This window comes from Pristis pectinata, chromosome 42 (genome assembly GCF_009764475.1).
Source record: "Pristis pectinata isolate sPriPec2 chromosome 42, sPriPec2.1.pri, whole genome shotgun sequence".
NCBI lineage: Eukaryota > Metazoa > Chordata > Chondrichthyes > Rhinopristiformes > Pristidae > Pristis > Pristis pectinata.
In genome coordinates this window covers 1,301,128-1,318,550 of record NC_067445.1, presented here as the reverse complement: position 1 = coordinate 1,318,550, position 17,423 = coordinate 1,301,128, and the positions used below count along the sequence as shown (strand labels likewise).

General features: G+C 45.8%; 3 non-coding genes across 3 annotated transcripts; 1 reads left to right on the top strand and 2 right to left on the bottom strand.

Moving 5' to 3' along the window:
• The first annotated feature begins 333 nt into the window (after positions 1-333).
• trnad-guc (transfer RNA aspartic acid (anticodon GUC)) lies at positions 334-405 on the top strand. The gene has a single exon. It is a non-coding gene; the product is annotated as a tRNA-Asp (tRNA).
• Positions 406-4,293: 3,888 nt separating this feature from the next.
• Positions 4,294-4,366, bottom strand: trnan-guu (transfer RNA asparagine (anticodon GUU)). The gene has a single exon. It is a non-coding gene; the product is annotated as a tRNA-Asn (tRNA).
• A 227-nt stretch (positions 4,367-4,593) lies between these two features.
• trnas-aga (transfer RNA serine (anticodon AGA)) lies at positions 4,594-4,675 on the bottom strand. Its single transcript has one exon. It is a non-coding gene; the product is annotated as a tRNA-Ser (tRNA).
• Positions 4,676-17,423: the final 12,748 nt, after the last annotated feature.

Genomic DNA, 17,423 nt, shown 5'->3' with positions numbered 1-17,423 from the left:
CCCAGGATCGGACTGAAGTGAGAGTCGACCCCTGAAATAGTCGATGGGCGACACATCGTTTCCTGCCTCTCACGTCAGCAAATGGGAAAATAAATCCAGATTATAAATGTTATTTCCAACCCCACCCTATGGACCCCAAATGAGAGCCCCACCTTCGGCCGTTCCTTAAGCAAAACAAGTGACTGAATCGCTGGAGATCCTGAGACCCCTCCGGTCACACAATGAGTTGGACGTCTGAAAGGCGCCGGTTTTACAATCAATGAACTAACATGAGTGTGATCCTGTGATCCCTCCTGTACCCTGACAAAAGATGGGCTACACCGTTCTATCGCTTCCTCGTTAGTATAGTGGTCAGTATCCCCGCCTGTCACGCGGGAGACCGGGGTTCAATTCCCCGACGGGGAGACGTTTATTTCCAAAGTTAATGGGAAATATTAGTGAATTTGTGAACACTAAAACCGACAAGTTTTCGCCCTGTACAGAAGTGGAGGGGCCCGTGGTCTGCTCAGGCTAACCAGCTGCATTCATGTAATTTTATGGGGAGTGTAATAGAGATCCCATTGCTGTTTCATTAATTATTGTTTACTGTGAGCAGGTCAGTGGGCCAGGGAAGCAATTGCCTCCCCTCACCCTTTACTTGGGATATCGATGAATGGAGCAGTGCAGCTTCCTGCTCTCACTCTATCCCAGATTCCCACAACAAACTATGACACTTGCGGTCGCCTCATTACAGGAAGGATGTGGAGGCTTTGGAAACGGTGGAGAAATGTTTACAAGGATGTTGCCTGGATTGGAGGTCATAAAGTTTTAGCAGAGGTTGAACGAACGTAGGTTGTTTTCTCTGGACCGTCAGGGGCTGAGGGAAGATCTGATAGGGGTTTGTAAAAGTATGAGAGACATAGATAGGGCAGTGAGTCAGAATATTTTTCCCAGGGTTGGATTGTGAGATACTAGAGGGCATGCACTTAACGTAAGTGTTGGGAGCTTAAAGGAAATATATGTGGCGAGTGTCTTACAGAGAGCGATCGGTGCCTGGATTGGGCCGTCAGGTGTAGAGGTGAAAGCGAACACGACAGTAACCTTTAAGAGGCTGTTTGATAGACACATGAATCTGCAGGGACTGGAGGGATATGGATCAAGTACAGGCAGAAGAGTTTCGTCTAATTCGGCATCGAGTTCAGCCAGACGTGGTGGGTTGAAGGGCCTGTTCCTGTGCTGAACTGTTCTGTGCTCTATGATACCAATGTCCCAGATGACGTGTTGACACTGAGTGACGTCAGTGTGTTCACCCTCCCCCGCCCTCGCTCCCTGTCTGGGTTTACCCCGTGCAATCTTCCCCTCACTCCCCCTGCGTTCCGACACGAACTACACCCGGTGCTTCTGCACTGGCAGGAGTATTACAGGGTCATAGCGTCACAGGCCCTTCGGCCCAGCATGTCCGTACCGACTGTGCTAAACCCGTTGTCCAGCCCATGTCCCACAAACGCTCCGCCTTAGCGATTTAAATGTTCCCCTGGACACTGCATCGATGTTGTGGGAGTTCCTCCCTCCGCCGCCCCCTCAGGTCGTGCGTTAGAAACACCAACCACTCTTTGGAGAAAAACCTTTCCTCAGACCGTCTCCAGAGCCCTTCCCCCTGTCCCGTAACTGGACATTTCATGCCGTCACTCGTCTGTCATTGTGGCTCCATGTTTCCCCTCTCCAGGACTAAAGCCGGCCTGTCCTGTGTGTCCCACAGCCCTGTCACGTGATGTGTTTGGTCTCGCCCTGTCGGAGATATTCCCCTTGTTTTTCCCACTTCTCTGATGCTGAAAATTCACTTGTTCTCTCTTTCCCTGTTCTATTGACGGGTCCCGGCACTGAAACGATAACTCGCTTTCGATTACCGCCTGACCTGCTGAGTGTTTCCAGCATTTTCTGTTCTACGGCAGAGCTGAGGCTTTCACAGCAGCCTGCAATGCGTATTGAACCATATCGAAGCACAATAGGTCGTTCTCTTCTCCGGACCTGTCCACATAAAATGATGGAATTAAAAGATCTTTAATACTGAAAAGCGAGATTTTCATTCCAAGAGAAGTGAAAGGTTCATTGTAAGAATGTGTGACGTGACAGGGTCCTGTTGTAAAATGTTCAGCTGAAGAATAGCAGAGGATGATTTCGATCCATCGACCTCTGGGTTATGGGCCCAGCACACTTCCTCTGCGCCCTCTGTTGTGAGACAAGCAAAGTGCAACTTTCAGTATTCCCTCTTTTCTTCATTTTTGCCGTGTTCCTTTTCGACTTACACTGCTTCTTTTGTTTGCTTCTCTTTACTTCCCTCTCACTTACTACTTTACTTCTCCCATAATCTCTCTCTATCCCTCTCTCTCACCACCCCCTCTCTCTCCCCCTCTCTCTCCCGCTCTTTCTCTTCTCTCTCTCCCCTTGTCTCTCTCACCCGTCTCTCTCCTCCCTCTCTCCCCTTCTCTCTCCCTCTCTCTCTCGCTCTCTTTCCACATCTCCCCCCTCCCCTCTTTCTCCACCTCTCTCTCTCCCGCTCTCTTCCTCCCCTTTCACTCTCCCTCTCTCTCTATTCGCTCTCTCTCCCTTCTCTCACCCCTTTCTCTCTCCCACTCTTTCACTCTCTCTACCCCTCTGTCCTCTCTCCCCATCTCCCTCTCTCCCACTCTCTCCCCTCTCCCTCTCTATCTCCCCATCTCCTCCCTCTCTCCCTCCCCCTCTCCCCTCTCCCTCTCTCTCTCTCTCTCCCCCTCTCCCTCTCCCGCTCCCTGTGTTCCTTACGCCCTGTCCCATCCCGTTACAGTTCCTGTTTTGTCTGTACTCTGTCCCAGTCGGATTCCCGTTCCCAACATTTCAGCAATAACCGCTTTTGACATTATTTAATTGACCCTGTTCCTGCGGTCCGGTTGTCGGACATTCTGCTTCTCTTCTTCCTGGTCTGTTCCGCCTTTTCTGGGTCAAATGTGAATGTAAAGAGCAGAGGGCACATTCTGTGCTGCTATGCGGGATGACCCGGGGATACTTTAGTCACCCCGCGGGACAATACACAGAGGGATTCACCCACACCCGGTGGTGGCTCATTTTGTCCAATCCCGAGGTCTCAATAACTTCCTACTCCTATCACTATAACTCAATAAATGTCAGATTTCCATCGATGTTGAAGGGACGGCAGCTCACTTTGCCTCTTTGTGACCATCCTGATGCAGGTTGTCGACCCGAAACGTCGACATTTCCTTTCCTCTCAGATATGATGCTTGACCTGATGAGTTCCTCCAACATAGAACATGGATCCGTACAGCACAGGAACAGGCCCTTCGACCCACAATGATGTGCCGAACTATTTAAATAAGTAATCAAATCCTCAACTAAACTAATCCCTTCTGCCTGCACAATGTCCACATCCTTCCATTTAATGCACATCCATGGGCCTGTCTCAGAGCCTGTTGAACTCCCCTTTCGTACTTGCCTCCAACACCACCCCAGGCAGCGCATTCCCATGCACCCACACACTGTCTAAAATAATGCCCCACACATCTCTTCTGAACTTACCTCTCTCACCTTGTGCATGTTCTCTGGTATTGGACAAGGTCAGATTAAGAAGCGCATCTCTGTCAGTTGGCGATGGACGTATTAAAGGTGAGTTATCCATGTGAGATATCACTTTCCCAGCTTTCTGTGGCTCCAGCCCACATCAGGTTTGGATTTTACTCTCCGGATCCGTTCTGAGGTCAGTCGGAAGTGTTCCAGGGACGTGCACCTGGCATCGTTAAAATTAAGGTCACCAGCGTGGAGATGCCGGGGATTGAACTCGGGACCTCATACACGTAAAGCATGCGTTCCCCCACTGAGCTAAATCCCCAGGGACGCTTCGTAATTTCAGAAGGCCGCTGCTTGCTGTGGCTCACCCGTTGAACAAAAGACGTAGACATTGGAACATAGAGAGTTGGGATGCCACCGGCAATTGGGCCCTTCACCATTCAGTGCGATCATGGTTGATCAATCCCCTGTCCCGTTCTCTCCCCAGACCACGTGGGCCGAAACCATTTAGCTTCCAACTGAATGATCGAAGAGCCGAAATTAAATCAAAACACGACAGTAGTCCCGGCAAGTCCGTCAGTTCCAAGGACATCGACGGAGAAAGGGAAGCGGAACACCGGGCTCCCGGACGTGAGACCCCGCAGGGAGGGCTCCCACTGAGCTCACTGAGGCAGCAGCAGGGAATGGCCGCCTCCGGATAGCGCAGTGTTACTCAGCTGACGATGACACGCAAAGCAAAAGCTGCCGGATCGTCAGCGTCCCTGGGTGGGCTCGAACCAACAACCTTTCGGTTAACAGCCGAACGCGCTGACGATTGCGCCACAGAGACACCCTGAAGGAAACGGGGATGAATGCCTGTCCTGGCGAAAGGACCCGGCCTGAAACGCCGACTGTTTATTTCTCCCCGGAGCATTTCGTGTGTGTTGAGGAATGATTCATTCCCGGGTTGGGACGCGGCGACGAGGGACTGGTGCTCGGAACCGGCTTTTCACAAACTGCATCAATGATTTCGATCCTGGGGTCACGAACAATATAAGGCAGAAAATGCTGGAAACACGTAGTCGGCAGGATTCGGACCTACGCGGGGAAACCTCAATGGATTTCTAGTCCATCGCCTTCACCGCCGGGCCACGACTACCACTGCCCCCGCGGCTGGGCAGACAGAAGGACATCGGCCTTCGGTTGTGATCAGTGGATGCCGGGACAGGCGGGGTCAGCACCGATCCCGGAGTCAGAGAAACAGGACTGATCCTGAACTACAAATAGAAACTGCCTGAAACACTCAGCACGTCAGGCAGCGTCTGTGGAGCGAGAAACAAGAGTGAACGTTTCAGGCCGATGACCTTTCACCCTGAACTCCGGCGGCCAGTTGGACGGAGGAAGTCACACTTGGGGAGGGACGGGGTTTTCTCACCCCGTCACCACATACCCAGACCTCCTAATTTGCTCTCAATCTCTGACCGTGGGCATCAGCAACAGGGACATCAGTTAATGCCGTTCCCCAGCTGCCGTGGAGAAGGTGGTGAAGGGCCGCTTCCCTGGGCCGCTGGGCTCTGTGTGGTGAGGGAGCTCCCACTGGGCTTTCAGAAACGGGGCTGCAGGATCCTGACCGGGCGCCCAGAGCGATGGCGATGGGGGCTGGTGCTGCAGTGTGGCCTGGGCTGGGCTGCCGGGCCGGTTTCACTCTTCTCCTCCTTTCTGATCCACCCGAAGAGCTTGACGTCCGCTTCAGACGGCAGTCACCAGTGGGCATTTGGTGTGAGCTGGAGTCAAGAACAGTCCATAGCGGATGAGGACGACGGGTTTTCTTCCCCAAGCACCCGAGATTCAGCAGGTGGGAGAGACTGAGATCCGCTGGCGGGGATGCTGATGTTCCGTCTGCTATCATAAGGCATTGACCAGACACTTCTGTCTTCTCTCTCCACGGACACTGCGTGACCTGCTGAGTTTTAGAGCACGTTTTGCTGTCATGTCCAATTTCCAGCAAACTCAGTATTTATGGGTTGTTTGGAGCCGACGCTGGATATACAAGGACGGACATGGACCGGGGCGAGACTGACATCGGTGCGTTAAATTCTCCCCTGACTTGCACAAGTGTATTGTAATGAGTATTAAGAGGGTGGAGGAGCCTTGGTTTTCAAGTGCAGAGATCCTTAACGTGACAGCTAATGCAGATAAGGGTGTGACGCATCCAGACGCGGGAGTTCCTTCATGAGGTGGTGCATGGTGTTACCGCCTATGTGAAAGTTCCTTTAAGATATAGCTATAGTGTGTGTGTGTGTGTGTGTGTGTGTGTGTGTGTGTGTGTGTGTGTGTGTGTGTGTGGCGTGCTTACGTCAACGGAAGTAAAAGGACGTAATGTCGTTGTTGAAGAAGTCAGTCGCAGTCAGTCAGAGGAGAAAGAGAGAGAAAGGAGAGAGAGACACCAGCCTGCGAGTTTCTCCATCGATGGATGAGAAACAATAACTGTGTCTGTCACTGCAATCCACGTATGGAAATTGGGAGTAATCCGGTGAAGTTCACTTTGTTGCTGACCTGTAGAGGGAAACAGTTATTTGTGTGGACGGCCACGATTCGGATGCTTTTCGGCGTGAGGAAATCACTACCGACTAAGCCCTGAGGTGTCGTTTGGGTTGCATCGTGGAACATTTGGATTTAGTAATTACTCTCTATGTTCTCTACATCTGTGTCTGATCTTCAGACACCGGCTGTTGTTAAAGAAGCCTTTGCTCATGTTTCACCTTATGGCTTGCGGAACTGAACTTTAACAATCATTCCTGGACTTGGAGTTTGGGACTTTGCCACACACACAAGACGAGTTTAGTTTTTGGGGTTAATGTTCAAGGTTTAACATTTTTACTTCCAACATTCTAACATTTTTACTTTTATTTTTCTTATTATCGTAAGTAGTAATTAATAAAGTAGTTTTTAACACTTATCTCATGACTCAGACTGTTTCTTTTGTTGCTGGTTCGTAGCCAAATTGAGAGCTCGTTAGGGATCGTTCCCCAGATTGACGAGATTCATCCGGGATCCAATCCAAAGACTGACGAGGGAGGTCTTGAGTTTTAACAAATTGGTATATTAGTGGACGCCTGATTGTGGTCGGTCTGATAAATTCATTTTAATTTGCTTGTGTGTGTGGAAACCAACAACAATGGATACATTTTTGAAAAACAAACCCTGGAGGATTGCAGGGGATGAACAAGCCTGAATTGGTGAAAGTTGCGGCAGAGCGACATCTTGAGTCAGTAACGCGATTTATGAGAAAGGCAGATATTCAGAGATTGATAGCTGGCCATTATGTGGTAAAGAAGGTGTTTGAGGAGGAAGTGTTAAAACAGTTACTTGGCAGTGAACCAGCGATTTCTGAGGCACAGGTGCAACTGGCAAAGATAGAGGCTGAACGAGAACGAGAGCAAACTCGGTTGAAGTTAGAGGATGAACGGTAACGGGAACTAACTCGGTTGATGTCTGAGGCTGAGGCAGAGGAAAGGAAGGCTCAGATGGAATTGAGGAGGATGGATCTGGATAGTGAGGAGAATGAAAAACAGCGGCTGCATGTTAAAAATGTAGCGAATGGGTTTGGAATCTGATTCTGATGATGGGTTTTCAGCCAGTAGGGAGGTACGATTAGTCCCTCCTTTTGAGGAAGATCAGGTTGATCAGTAAATCCAACATTTTGAAAAGGTTGCTGTGAGTTCAAACTGGCCAAAGGAAGGATGGGCTCTTATGTTACAGAGTGTAATTAAAGGTAAACCTCAAAAAGCTTATTCTACTTTGTCTGTTGTGGATGCAGCTGATTATACAAAGGGAAAACAAGTTGTGTTGAAGGTTTATGAATTTGTACCTGACGCTTATAGACAAAAATTTAGAGAATTGAAGAAATCTGCAGATCAGACGTACATGGAATTTGTCAATGCAAAGAGAATATGTTTTGAAAGATGGTACATGGTTAAAAATGTAGTTGGGGATTATGATAAATTGACAGAATTAATGTTAGTGGAAGACTTTAAAAGATATGTCCCAGCTGAAATAACAACATATTTAAATGAAAAAGAAGTGGAAACTTTACAAGAAATTGCTAGGTTGGCAGATGATTATGCTTTAACGCATAAGTCCAAATGGGAATCACCTAAACCTTTCAAAAGAGTTACAAGGATAATCCAGGTAAACCGGAGATTAAATTGGGAGGTATCCAAAAATGGAAGGAAAGAAAGAAGCCAGTGCTGGAGAAACCTGCTGAGCGTACTTGTTATTACTGTAAGAAACCTGGCCATGTAATAGCTGACTGTTCCCTTTTGAAGAAAAGGAAGGAAGCCGTGCCCAATGCTTGTTTTCAGGTAATTAAAACCAAAAAGGTTCAGGAGTTGTTGTTAAAGATCAGTCCTTGCCAAAGGTGAAAGCGGAAAAGTTGGAGGAGGTGAGAAAGGAATTCCGTTGATATGTATCAGAGGGTTTTGTTTCACTGAATGCTGGGTCACCCGAGGTGTCAGTGAAAATCCTAGGAGATACTTCGTCTTGCCAATCTCTCTTGTTTTAAATTTTAGTCAAGAAACTGACACTTGTGAGGTAAATCTAGTGCGAGGTGTTACAGTTGACACCATGTCTGTCCCTTTGCACAAGATGATTTTAAAGTCAAAGTTTGTAGAACGACCTGTTGAGATAAGGGTACGACCTAGTTTACCAGTGGAAGGATTTTTTTATTATTGGGGAATGGCCTTGCGGATGGAGAATTTGTCCTTGTGGTAGGGTTAACGAACAAACCAAGGATTGATGAGTCTGAGAATGATCCAGATGTTTACCCATCCTGTGCGGTGACTCGAGCTAGAGCTAGAGAATCAGCCAAGGCCGATAGTACTGTGCAGCCTGATGTTGTTCCGTGTGACAGCCCCAAACAGGAAGAAAATTATGATACCTTATCTGAGACTTTTCTGTCTTCACTGGAGGATCAAAATCCTTGTATTGAGCCTGAATTTAAAGATCTGTCTTTGTCGAGGAAAGAATTTATGGTGGAATAGACGAAAGGCCCTGAGCTTACAGAATTGAAAGAAAAAGCACTCCCATCTGATGAGATTGAAAATGTGACAGTTGGATATTATGTCAAGAATGGAGTGTTAATGAGGAAATAGTGGCCTCCTCATGTCCCTGTTAATGGGAAGTTATTCATAAAGTTGTGGTTACAAAAGTTTATAGGAATGAGATTTTAAATCTGGCCCATAGTATGCCTTTGGGTGGTCATTTTGGTGTGAATAAAACTGTAGGGAAGATCTTGAAACAATTCTATTGACCTGGTTTGAGAGAAGATTTGATGATGTTTTTTCGAACCTGTCACACATGTCAGGTGGTAGGTAGACCAAATCAAAGACCCCCTATGGATCCGGTGAAACCTATTCCTGCTTTTAGTGAACCTTTTTCGAAGGTGATTGTGGACTGTGTTGGCCCATTGCCAAAGTCTTAGGCTGGAAATCAGTATTTGTTAACCATGATGCGTGCAACTTCTAGATTTCAGGAGGCAATACCCCTTAGGTATATTAAGGCCAAGACCGTGTCAAAAGCTCTTTCAAATTTTTTTATTGGTTGGTTTGCCAAAAAAAATCGAATTTGATCAAGGCAGTAATTTTAAGTCTAATTTATTCTAACAAGCTAGTCTATGAGCTGGGGGCAAAGCAGATTCTATCACCTGCATATCACCCAGAATCTCAGGGAGCTCTGGAGATTTTCATTCTACTTTCAAAAATATGCTGAAGACTTATTGATTTGAAAACACAAAGGATTGGTACGAGGGTGTTCATTTACTTTTGTTTGTCGTTAGAGAATCAATACAGGAGTCATTAGGATTTAGTCCGTTTGAGCTTGCATTTGGACACCGGGTGAGAGGACCTTTAAAATTGTTAAGAGATCAATGGGTTAAAGAGGAAGTGCATTTGAGTGTGTTGGACTACGTCCGAAAATTTAAAATTCGGATGGAGAGTCTGCCAGCTGGCGAGAGAGAATATGAAAACCAGCCAGATGAGAATGAAGGCATGTTTTGACAGACATGCTCGGCCCAAGACATTTGCAGTGGGATAAAAGGTGTTAGTATTCTTCCCTAGCCAGAAAAATCCATTGCAATCTCGTTTTACTGGACCATATATTATTGAATCCCGAGTACCTGATTTGACATGTATAATCAAAATACCAGATAGACGCAAGAAAACACAACTCTGTCAATGTAAACATGCTGAAGCCTTATTATGAGAGAGATTCAGTTGTGAACATCGTATATGATATGATGGTTGTTTCTAGAATGCCTGATGTTGATATTGAGTAAAGCTAATTTAGACCAAATATTGTTCCATCGAAACTAAAAAAAAACAAAATATCCTGGAGAATCTTGAAATGAAGTTGGACCATCTACAAGTTTACCATTTACCATTTTCTATCTTAAAGGGATATTTACCTAGTCCGTAACATAAGCTATAATCTAAGCGTGAACTGCTCATTTACTTTTCTTTTTGTTAATACCGCCGAATACCACGAACATTACACATTCTTACAAATCGCACAGTCAGTGAGATTTCTCGCCAACGTATCCTCCTGTCAAAGGCAGCCAGGACTCACCGGTTCAGATGCGTGTGTGGTTTCCCAGCTTTCCACTCTGTGCCGTTATATGCATTTTTGGCCACGACAGTCCTAGCACAATTTCCCTCGGAAAACCGTGAAATTTTACTGAAGGAGTAGGAGAAACTATACATGGCAGCCTTCGATTGAACCCGAAACTATTATCAGCTTTTCCTGTCTGTCCATAGAAATGAGGTTTCTCCTCTGCGGCCATCACGAACTGAGGGATGTATCATTGTACCGTCACTACGCGATCCATGTGCTTCAAGATTGAATGGTGGGAATGTCATTTCAGCTCTCTTCATAATTACAGTCCAAATACGTTACCGTCATTCTGAAGTACCTATATTTTTTTGAATATTTCTTTATGTTGTTTTGGTAACTGCCATCTAGTGTTCTTTCAATAAACATGACCTGTTTACGTTGGTCCTCTGTAAAAGCGGAAAAACGCAATAAATCCAATGAATAATTATTTGTTTTTAATAGTTCTGTCAGTGAATTATTTATATGTGTTTCTATAAACAAGAACAATTTTGTCCTCAAAGCAGCGCCTGCAGCCGTTTCCCCACAAAATGTTCTTTGTCCATTTCCGCGTGACCTTCAGATGAAGGAGAGGGTGTATAACTTGTGTCCTGTTGCCTTTAACATCCTGTTTATTGTGTGCTTCTTTTCCCGTTTTCCATGTTACCAGCTAACCAAGTATCTACTGGTTATGTGGACCTTTGTGTCCAGGCACTGTTTTCAAATAATTCCAGATTTTCTATGAACATGTTCATTTCCCATCATTGTTTCACTGGTATCGCCTGTCCCGGCAACACCAACTTTTCGGTTTCGCGCAGTGCCCGTTCGCACGATGACCGCTTCCTTCCTGCAGCTCCCCACATTGGGACGCCTCGCTGGTATCTCCGTTCCTCGAGGTGGATGGGTCAGAGAGTGACGGCTCAGTTTAAACTCGATGATCTGTCTCCCTGTCCCCAGATAACAGAGAGAGCCTTTTGGCAACTCGTGAGGTCAGAGAGCTTCCCCCGTGGTCTCCAACTATCTCCTCTCATCAAATGAAATTCATTTAAGACTTTTTGCAGATAGATTATCAAAGGATTTCATTTCAATGCGAAGCCAATCAAGTAACTTCATTGAAAGAAGTGCAATTACGTCGTCTAATGTGCAATTAAAACAAATCTCTCCACTGCTTGTACCTTTCCCGCAAGAGGCGAACCCCATCAATGGGGACTGCACTCGATGCCCTCACCGTTTGGGCGTTGTATCCGGCCCTCTGTTCACTACTTAGTAGAACCTCCGGAGGGCACCTTCCTCTTGGCCTCCAGCTTTACTTCCATTCGGTTGACTTCAGGGCGTTAAAGGCGAAATCTCAGTTTTATGTCGCCAACGGAGTGTCAGTCTGATCGTCCAGTCGCAGCCAATCTCGTTCAGCGCAGGTCGCGACTCCAGACAGTGGCCCGATCCGGCGTACTATTTAAATCACACACATAACGTCATACTGACCAATCTGGGGCAGCTGGTAGTCAATGACATATTTTATCCTTTATTTCAGTTAATTTCACAGCGATCGTGATCCTGTCACGCGGAAAATGTGGTCTCTCCAAATGCATCACTCGCTACCTGATGGCTTGGCGGCAGCAGATTTGACGGTCGTTGTCGTTGTTGTTATATTAGAGAAGTATAATTATTTTTATGTGTTTGCTAATTTCTTGCTTGTCACTCCGATGTGTTCTGTGATAGCTGCCCTGAGTGTGGCAATCAGGGGCTGTTCCGTTTGGTTGACGGTTGCTGTAACTTTCGATCGATACCTTGCCATATGCTGTCAAAAACTGCGGAATCGATATAGTACCGAGAGAACAGCGACTGTGGTGACAGTAACAGTGGGTGCGGGGTGTTGTGCCAAGGCTTTTCCAGTTTACTTTGCAGTGTTTCCACGGCGCAGCGTCCCGAAGGCTGAATATTTTACGTCACCCGTGTGGAAAGCCTTCGAGTTATCTGACAGTATCACAACACCGTTATTACCCATCTGTTTAATTCTGTTGTCTAATGCTTCAACCGTCAGATGAATTATAGAGACAAACAGAGTTCGCTGGAAAATTCGGAACAGCGGCGACAATCAGAAGGTTCCAGAGGCGGAGAACCGGAGAAAGTCAATGATTTTGTTGTTCGCTCTATCAGTCAATTTCATGTTATTTTGGATGTCATATGTCTTGAATTCTATGAAATGGAGAACCGAAAACTATTTCTGGACAGCAGATATATCAGCACACCAATCTATATCCTGCAGCAAGGTGGGTTTATGTTGACATTTATCAGAACCTGCACCAACACGTGTATCTATGGACTGACAGAAGGAAATTTAGGGAGGAGCTGAAAAATGGAGTCAAACATGTGTTTACGTTAAAGGGGAGCTGTGCAAATAAAATGTAAATCCAATTATTGTTTACATCATCTTTAAAACAATTAGTTATAAGTCTTTTTTTTGTGGCGTACAACACAGTTGTTTTTAAAATTCTTCTGTATTACTGATTACTATCAGTCCGGAAAACTCATTCAGTCGATGAGGCAACAGCGATTAAATTATTATCTTCATTGCAGTATTACTGACAAGCATATTAGGAGATTTGTCCATTGTGATTGATAAAAAAACTCAGAAATTAAAATGTGATCAGGAATTTACCGGATTTCCATATAGTAAACACACAGTTGATAAATCCCCAGTGCGGAAACAAAAACACAATTGGTCTACCAAAATACAAACTTTCGTGTATTCCGATATTTGTTCTTTCTGGTCTCTGTTTTTGCTTTTGTTTGTTTGTTGCTTTGTATTGTTTTTTCATATTGTCAGCATCTGAGGTCTGCAGAAATATAACCATTGTCGAATTAACTCTTGCTGTCCTTCTCACAGCAACGTGTCCGTGGCAGAATGCTCAGGAATAACGAAGTATCAAGGGTTCCTTTATACTTGTCTCTTGGGGATGTGAGATCATTAGCTGAAGCTCGAACATTGCTCGGTTATGCCAACCCCTTTGATGTCCTCAAATGCAGTATACACGTGTGTTTTCTTGTTTCGTAATGGGTAACTGTGGTCAAAATTCGGCATATCTTCATGAAAAGCTGGAATTATGTTTCTCTTAACTTATCTTGCGCCACTCGTTTGTTGCTTAGGGTAAGGTAAACACTTCAAATCTAATTGAGCATCTTCGGAAGTGCCAACTATCAGTAGAACCGACTGGGTACAAAACAAGATGCAAACGGCATGAAATTGAAGTACAGGGAGTCCGTGCACTCCCTGTACTTCTGGAGATGGAAGGACAGCTGCTTGGAATGGAATTGTGGTTTGATGGAAGACAGTAAAGTCTTTGTAATCGATTTAGAATAATGGAATTACATATTCTACCTTGTTCATCTGCAACTTTTAAACATCCAGCATATTGTAAAGAATCTTGGGCGTGAGAATGTTGAATGAGTTAAAAATGTGCCTTACCACAGGATGAAAGCTTGCTTCTATCGTGACGTCATGCAACTTGTTTGATATTGAGCATAAAAAGGAGATTTTGAAATTGATGGAGGGAATTTGTAACAGAAAATTGAATGGTGCCAAGGACCATGACGAAGGACATACACTGAATTTATTGTCAACAGGGCTTCGTAACAGCTGTGGGGGTGGGAAGGATGATTTGGTTTCTCTATCTTAAGAAGTATTGGTTTCCTGGATTGAATGAGCAGGTTTAACTTTCAAATTGTGGTCGTGGCTGAGAGCTCTGAAGTTTTATTGAAGAGTTTTCCACTTGCTTTTGCCAGGAGCAGCAGTTCGGATACAAGAAATGCGATTAGGAGAACATTGTAACGAATTGTTATTAATTGCGTAATATGTGGAGACTCACCTTACCGGCATCGAACCGGCTCCCGAGATCGCGAGCGTCGTCGGAGGCCCCTACCCAAGATGGCGCGGGGCCCTCCTTCTTATCCATCGTTGGGCTAGGAAAGCCCGCGCACGGGAAGGTCAGGTGACCCGCACGTGATGTCACCGCAGGAACTCAAGCGCGGGAAGACTTTCGGTATTAAAAGGCGCACCGCATCCCTGTCGATCAATCGACTTCTGACTCCAATCAAGAGACTCCGTGTCTTTATTCTATAGTAGTGTAGCTAGCCGCTACAAATGAAATAATTTTCTTGGACACACTGAGTAGATCAGTATCATACACGTGCATCAGCGGAGGATTGAACCCGGAGCCTCACTTGTACAAATCATTCGCTCTCCAGCTGTGCCACGCTCCTGACCCAAGGCAGGAGTTTTATAAGTTAGTGATCTCCTGAGTGTCTGCCGCTGACCACACGACAGAAAAGGTAACACATTGGAAATTGGAACTGAATTAATTCGGAAATTGAAGCCTGCTTTCCCATGAAATCTTTGCATGGCTGCGCGTATAATTTCGGACTTCTGTTCCAGATCTCTCCCCATACCATTGAGGCCGTGGGTGTCCAGAAATCTACCTGTCACTCCCTTTGTCAGTATTGTGTTTGGATCAGAGACTGCCGTGTGAGAGGAGGGGCCGGTGCGATGCCAGTGATCACACTCACAATTGAGCCGTGGATATTACGCCAAGCTTAAGACCAGTTAGTTGTTCTTGAATAAAGCACCTCGTGTGTTTGTTGAAAACATCGAGGCAGGGGCGGTTGAAGGAAATACTCCCGTTAAACTTAATACTGTACAGCAGTCTCAAATAAAACGATGGAAATTCGCATCGTTGGTCAGAGATTGAGAGCAACTATTTCATTTCCGTGACCTCTATTCAGATTGTTTTACTCAGCCTGAAGCAATACATACCCAAAAACGAATGAAAATACAACACTGCACTGGGCAAGTCCGGAAGTTCAACAACCCATTTGGGTGAATTTCAACGAGGTTATTTTATTTAGCATGCACGTTAAGTGAACGTGAATGGATAATCCGGACCTACTCTGGAGAATTGACAAGAATAACTCCACATGAGCTCAGTCAGGCAGCGGTCTGCCGCTAACCGGCACTGGGGGGCTGGTTCCACTGCAACAGCTGCACACTTCATCGGGGGCTTATTGCTTAAAGAGGAAACAACGCATTGATTCTTCACGAGTGTTGCTATGAATTCAAAGTCACCGTCCATGTATTGATTTGATGGCAAAACGAATGTAAAGAAGTGCCTGTGTTCGTAATATTGCAGTGAATAAAGCATGTTTTTGAAACAATAAAGTAACAAGCAGTCGTCAGTTCCGGCCTCTGGATAGCACGATGTTACCCATTTGACATTGCATACTCAACATGAGTTACCAGATCGTCAGAGTCCCTGGGAGGGCTCGAACTACCAACATTTCAGTTAATCGCTCAATACGTTAGACGACTACGCCAGAGAGAAAGGAAGTGGGTATAACTGGTCCATTACCCGGTTAGGATGCCCTGACCAGATATCGTTGCTGGGACCCGAGTTTTTCACAATCTGCATCAATGATTTGGATCAGTGGGCCACGGACAATGTAAAACAGAACATGCTGGAAACACTTTGTAGGTTGAGCAGCATCTGTGGAGATAGGAAAAACGATAACGCGTCAGTTTGCTCACTGAAGGGCCGAATACCTGGAAGGTTCAATCCGTTTCTCTCTCCAGAGATGCTGCCTGACCTGATGAGTGTTTGAGTATTTGCTGTTCTTGTTTCAGATTTCCGGGATCTGAAGTTTGTTTGACTTTCATGGACAACATATACGGTTTTGCTGAGACCGCAAAACTTGGTGTCAGTGAGGATTGTGACGAGGATGCGGAAAGGCTTCATGGAGATATCCCCAGCCATAAGGAATGGGCGACGGCACGGCGGAGGTGATGTGTTTCTAATTGTATTCCTCATAATATTACGATTTGATGTTTAGAAACAGGATTTTATCTCAAGGTGAGAGGTTGAAATGCGTCGGTGTCAAACAACCCGGGTGCCCTTTTTACGTTAATCACTAAAAAAAACATTCAGGGTCAGCAAGCAAGTGGGTAGCCAAGAGGCGTGTTGTTCGTTATTGCCAGTACATTCGGGGGTAAAAGCAAACCCATCTCACTGGAATTACACAGGGTCCTGGCGCAAAGGTTCGCTGTGTATACGAGCGAATAAATCAGGGTCAGAAGTACTCAAGAATTAAAAATATACTCCTTTTCATAAATCACCGAGATCACGGCTCCTCTGTTGGAACCTCAACTCTCCAAACAGTCCCAGGATCTTTGGAGTAAGGAACTATTGCGAGCAATGTTCTTGTGCTGGTAAAATAAAATCAAAATTGTTCATCACACAGAAGTTCTTAGTACATTGGAAAACCTACAAAGGAAATGTAAATTGAATGTTTCTTTGGCAAAAGAAAGCGGCCCTTCCCTCCCAACAGCAGTCCTTCGATTTGAATTGGCTTTCTGTTCTGGGAGTGAGTTCCCAGACTTCACAGGGATATTATTTCTGTTTCTGAATCACAAAATAAGATGTGACAGAGAGAAAGCGCAGTGGACGCAAACTTCAGGAAGTAAATGAGAAAACAGAGTGAGGATATTGAACAAGTATAGACCTGGAAATACATCTGAGTTTTCAAACTAAAAGCTAGTTCTGTGATGAAGTCAGCGAATCTGCCATATCCATCACCGCCTGGTAGCGAGGCATGCAGTTGGGCAGACCACGCTCTCGTTGGCACCGGATCACAAACGATGACAACTTAACTGTGAAAAAGAGGAGAAGACGTGCAGACATTCCAGACGATACAGAAGCAAAACTAACAGTTGACTGGATCTGAGTGAATCTGTCAGCTGTGTGCTTGTATCGCATCGCGAAAACTAAATCATTGTCCAGTAAGGCAGTTGAAGGTAGTTAAACTACCTTTGAAGTAGAGTTCCATGCGTGAGTTGATAACTCGACATGGGAAGAGAATGGAATGAGAAGGGAATGTCTGGCAAGGACCGAGTGAGGGCAGAGTGCGGATGAAGAAGGGTGAGGAGATTTTATGGAGAGGGATACAGTGGGTGAGAGAGGATGCGCTTCAACAATGATGGGCCGGAGGGGAGATGATTGCGGAGGGCAGCTGGTATTTTCTCTGGATTAGCAATTGCGTCAGAGGTGGCACTAAGTGGAACGCCTCATGTACGGACATGGTAAATGTGAGCAAGAATGGGCGACTCAGGTATTCAAGCCGGCACTACCCTGATATCACCGAGCACCTCAACTGTACCCATAGTTAGAATGCTGTCAGGACACCGGGTATTACCCTTTGTTTCCCATAACAGTCCG